Source organism: Urocitellus parryii, chromosome 6 (assembly GCF_045843805.1).
Source record: "Urocitellus parryii isolate mUroPar1 chromosome 6, mUroPar1.hap1, whole genome shotgun sequence".
Taxonomy (NCBI): domain Eukaryota; kingdom Metazoa; phylum Chordata; class Mammalia; order Rodentia; family Sciuridae; genus Urocitellus; species Urocitellus parryii.
The window spans coordinates 72,868,414-72,874,413 of record NC_135536.1 but is presented as its reverse complement, the minus strand read 5'-3'; positions in this window follow the sequence as shown (position 1 = coordinate 72,874,413).

The following is a 6,000-nucleotide window of genomic DNA, read 5'->3' as shown; positions in this document are numbered from 1 at the left end:
CTTCTCAGTAAAGCCCTCTAGGATTGTAAATTTTGGCAAATGGCTCTTTGAGCCTGTCCCACAAAGGCTGCACTGATCACCTGTTGCTTGCGCCTGTGCATTTCTTCACTGATAAACTTGCATTGTGGCTGCTACACTTGTATGGTGCCCTTCCTCCCCAGGGCACCTCTGGGCAAGGAGAGGGGCGACAGCAGTGGTGGCCTAGACATTGAGCTCTGAGTCAGTTGGGCACATCTCTTTTGATCATTGCTGCCAGTTTCATAGGGCAGTGGGGCCTTGGGCAGATGTGGGGCCGAGAAAATGTTCAGGGCTGTGGAGGATGTGAGAGGGAGATGCTGGAGCAGCCGGAGGCTTATCTCGCTCTGTTTGTCTGCAGATGTGCTTGGCTTAGGCTGGGGCTCAGGGTTCGCTCCAATTCCTTCTAACTCTTAGGCACAGACAGTGTGTTTTGTTCTCTTTTTTTTTCTATTTTTTTTTTAGACTTTCTCTGAGGGCTTCTTGACATCTCTTAATCTTTAGACCTTCTTCTTTGTTGGAGTCCCATCCTAGGTCAGGATAATGGGCTGTTCAGATCAGTCATGGCTCAGGGTTTCTCTGTGTAGGAGGGAGTATGGTTTTTCCAGCTTATGAGCTCAATGGTGGTGAAAGGCTGGCACACAAAACTGCCTTGTCTCCCTCAGACATTTCCCTTCTGGTCAACATGGGTATGTCCTTTAGTCCCTTGCAGGAGCATCTGGAGAGTTCTCATCTGAGTTCTGGCTCTGGTCTCAGGACAAATCTTCCACCTTCATCTTGGGAGGTGAAAGAGTCTTTGGTCCTAGGAAGCCTTTGGCTATGAAGCCATCACAGAGGAAGGAATAGCTAGTATTGAGGGCCATCATTTGTTGCCTCTGAGGACAAGGGGGCTAGGGGACAGTCTGTTGTCCCAGTGGTCTTGGCAAAGTTGGTCTTGGGTCCTCTTCTGGCTCAGGGGGAAAACTGTTCCCTTTCCAGTCTTTCCTAGTCAGGTTTTCTGTGAAGCTGCTTTCCGCTGGGTCTTAGAGACCACTATGCTCCTGGCTAAGCTCAGCTTGGACTGTCCATCTAGACAGGCTCTCAACCAAGGGGACTGTTTCTGTACTATCTCTTGATAGTAATCAATGTAAGAGAAATGGTTCAGGGGTTCCAACAACAATCAAAGGACCTCAGCAATGACTCTCTCATCTAAAGATCCTTCTGGTGGGCAGCCCACATCTTGGGTGAGCCACTCTAATTCACAGAGTATGCAACCTTTGTGGAGTGAGTTTCACCCCACTGTAACCAGGAAAACCTTCCTAAAGGAAGGTTTTTTCTCACACACATTTCAGAAGGCTCGGTTTCCTTAGGTGCCTCCCATGTTCCACCCTGCATCGGTGTCGCATACTTAGAACAAAACACACTTAGGACAAGACTCGCTTAGTCCATCTCTGGCCGCTCCCCTCGCAGGGACTTAGGGCCCTCTTAGCCTTGCGGGTCGGTATCAACCCCCCCCCCCCAACCTCCTGGAGCTTTTTCACCTACATGTTGGTTGGTGAAATTCCAACATAGACTGTATGAGGTGCTACGGAATTGCGGATCAGGGCTCTGCACTCACTTCGGCCTTTGGGTTGGGTCGGAACCCTTCCCTTTGTCCCTCTCATTCACACACTTTCACACACTTTCACACAGACATGGCCAGGACAGAATTTCTATACTGCCCAAATTCCAACAATTCCAAACCAAACAGAAAGGGGAGTCACGGTTTCCCCTCTGCTCGCTGACCCCGAACAGAGACTACTCGGGCGACTCCCGGGTCCGTTTCAGCTCCAACCACTTTGGAGGGTACTCGGGACCCAACAGAGGTTGATCAAGCCTCTCTTCCACCCGCTTAGGCCTCAAGGGGAAGTCAGGTGGGCTACAAAACCAAATGGACCCGGGTCCTACCTGTTCAGATGGGCGGTGCTCCAAGACCCTAATTCTGGCTCCTGCTGCTTGTGGGTTCTGTTGTGCTCCAGGGTGGCAGCCCCAGGGCGCTGGGTGAGTCTATCCTCCTTCAGGCTAAGAGTGGCCTGGGCGCACCAAGGGGACCGCTGTCCCCCATCGCCCCAGGGAAGCCGGTCCCTGGAGACAAGAGAGGCAGAACAGCCTTCCTTACCTCCTCTGTCCCATCTGGGTTGCCAAAAATGTTGTAGGGACAAACGAGGCAAGGCACCGAAGATAGAAGGAAACAGTTTTATTTGGCTGCAGCCAGGTTCAGAGGGTACAGCCTTTGCTGTCACCAATCAATCCCCTGAACCCCGAGTTCAGGGAGTTTCAGAGTTTTATACCCAGCATGTAATGGGAGGGGCTCAGAAATTCACAGTCTGCAGAAGTTCACATAAAAGCAGTTTTTTCTTTCACTGTTCTGGGCATGTTAACTCTTCAAGGACAACACCTGAGAAGGGGGGAGCTTTTCCTCCCCTTTCTTTCCTCCCCCTGCCAGCTGTTACCATGGGCCCATTTGTAACTTGTCTTAAAAATGTAGACATCTCTGTGAAGCCCAGCTCAAGGCCAGAGGCCTTGTTTGCACATTTCTTCAAAGTACTATACTGGATACGTTTGTGAAAAACTAGTAAGGGGGGTCTCCAGCACCTGGAGTGCTGGTATCTTCTCGGCCAGTGGCCAAGTAAGCAGGGTGACATGAAAATAGGAAGTTTATCTACAATGGACTCTTTTGCTGACAGTCCTAAAATCAGCCATGGTGAAGAGGGCTTTTCTGTGGAGAAAGAGGGTGCCAGTTCAGTACCAAAGGAAAAAAAAAATTTCTTAAATGTGCTGGTGGGTGTAGTTGAGTGATAGAGTGTGTCCTAGAATGAACAAGGCCCTTGGCTCAATCCCTGGTACCACAAAAAAAAAAAAAAAAAAAAAAAAAAAAAATATCTGCTGCTGGGAGGATTCATTGAAATAATGCAAGAAAGTGCTTAGTGAAGCCAGATTTAAAGTTAGGTAGTCAGTGTAGTTAGGTAAATCGGGTCTAATATCGAGTGAAATCTAAAATAGAGGCCATGAGAATGAATTCCCCGAAAAGTTGAGCAACTCTTGAAATGTTAATGAAGTCCAGGAAACAGCCCCAACAGATTTGAAGATAGCCCATCCCAAAAAAATGTTAATGAACAACAAACTTGAAGATGCTGCCTCAGGAGTCCTTCCTGCCCAGATTACTTTGGCCCACCTGTGTCCCACCCCTTGGGCCTTCCCACCTACATTCCAACACCAAAAACTATAAAAAGGGGAAACAACTGCACTTCCATGGATTCCATCTCTTGGGTCCCCTTCTTCCTCCAGGAGAAGTCTTTTCTGGTGTCCTTTAATAAACTTCTAATTTTCCACTCTGACCTTGCCTCGGCGTGCTTCTCTGGTGTTATTCTTCAACATCGGGGAAGCAAGGACTCACCGGTCAACAGTGGTAACATTAGTACACTAACTGGTGCTGAGCACTTAATAAATATTACTCTTCATCATTATTGCTAGAAAACAGTGACCTTTATTTATTTCTTTTTTATATTGGGATAAGATCAACTGATATAAAGATACTGATTTTTAATATATGCATCAATGATTTGTTGCCCAGTAACAATGATTTTCTAAGTGAAAAACTCATTTTGGTGTTTGCCTTTTAATTAAAATGGGTATTTCAGCATTTTAAAATTTGTTTTTGAAGGCACTTCCTACAGAGCTACAGCATCTCAGACACAGCAGGGGTTATACTACCATTTTAAAAAAGACAGCTAACAATTAATGCCATAATTTTATATTTACCCTGCTAATTATGGTTAAGACAAACCCCAGCTTGTCCACAACTGTGCAAACAAACAAAGAAGCTTAGCATCAAGAGGCAAGTTACTTGCAAATTTGCATATTAATTACTGTTTACTGCCTTTGCCCTTGCTGCTGATTACTTCTGACAAAGAGCATGACATATACAGTGACTTGGATTGTCTGATAGACAGGAGACAACCTGAAATGCAGCCCTCCAATCTGTGAGCAGGCAAGAAGGCCACTATGCTGACTAGTGGTGACATGACCACAGGGAATGGTCCACGCCTCCAGCTCTGGAAATCATTATGTGAATAGCCATAAAAATTTCTGTGATGCATTTTAATAAAGAACAACAGACAACAAAGATGGTCCTAGAGATTCTTGCACAGATAAGATCATCTTTGCTTTGATGTATTTTGGAGTAATAATATTCCACATTGCAATACAATGTGAAAAATATATATACACACACACACACACACACACACTTACATATGTGTGTGTGTGTATATATATATATACACACACACACTTAAAAATATGTATGTACACACACACACACACACACACACATATATATATATACATATTTTTCTCTTTGAAAGGCTACTTGCATATGCAATTCAACTGTGACCACTGTGCCCAGGATCAAAAGGCTTGAGTCTACTTGCTTTTTTCAGTCCAGGTGCCAATTCCCAGGAAAACCCATTACCCTGGGAGGAGCCACCCATAACCCAATCCTCAGATTCAACCTGGAGGTGCAGGACTGATTGGGATGCTCATATGTCTAGCTAGGGAGCCTAGGGTATTAGAGAATTTTAACTTGGTTGTAACAGGAGACAAAAATCACATTAGTTGATTTAAAGACACCAACCCTGAAAGAAACTCTTTGTGCTCACAATCCTGAGAAAGCAAACACAGCTTTCTCTATAGAGACAAAGTGCTGTCCAGCCAAACCCTTGATGGAAGCAATAGGCCAATCAATAGGAAAATTTTAATCCTGACATAATACATTATGCATGTTAATCTTCAGAATGTGAAAGCCACTTAAAGGCAATCATCTGAAAAAGCAATGGCTGGTTTATAAGGAGACTACAGCTTCTTGTAGTTCTGTGGAAATGTTTAGCAAGTACTGGAGTATAGAAACAGAATAGCTCCTCTGTTTTTAATCTTTGAAATAAGGAAACAATTACTTTCACCAATTGTCTCAATAGTTTCTGCTTGGAGAAATTCATAGTAATATAATTAATGATAATAATAATAATAGCAGCTAAAGTTATGAGGTATTTAATTTGTGCCAGGCCCTTGATGTGCATGATTTCATTTAATCCTCTTGATGAGGGAAGTGATATTTTTTATCCTCATTAAAAACAGTTGAGGGGACTAAAGCTCGTGGAGACTATGAAACTCACTCAGGATCACAAAGGTAGAAAGTGATAGAGCTGGCATTTAAACCCAGGGAATCTGACTCTGACCACCATGCTGTGCTACTTCTCATTTAGACATTAAGAAACTGTGGTTTTGTTTCCGAATATGCCTTGGCTTCTTGTAGAGTTGGGTTCCTTTTTACTTGCAGGGAGGGAGTGAAGGATGTGTGTACTGGGGGTGGAAACAGGGCCTCACCTGCATTTGCCAGGCCAGCACTCTACCACTGAGCTACATCACTTAAAGTTGGGATTCTATTCCAGCTTTCTGGGCTCTGAAACTCATTTTCTTTATGTTCTTCCATTGTACCCCTCCTAATTAAAGCTGAGCATTAGCCTGGTGCAGTGTGGCACGCTTGTAATCCTAGTAACTCAGGGGGTTAAGGCAGTAGGATTTCAAGCTCAAGACCAGCCTTGACAACTTAGCAAGACTCTGTCTCAAAATAAAAATGAATATAACTCAGTGATAGAGGACCCTTGATTCAATTCCTAGTACCAACCAATCGGCAAACAAACAAAAAGAAACAAAAAGGAAAGAAAAACAATATGAACAAGCCAAAAAAGCAAAAACAAAACAAACAACCCCTGCGTATTAGATTTAGAATATCCTAATATCATACACATGTGAACTCTGGTCTGTAGGAGAAGTTTGCCCATTACCTGTTTTTATAAATAAAGTTTTATTGGAATACAGCATGCTTTCTTGTTTACTTATTGTCTGGGCTACTTTTGTGCTACAATTACAGAGTTGCATCTTGACCAAGCCTGTAGGGTACAAGAC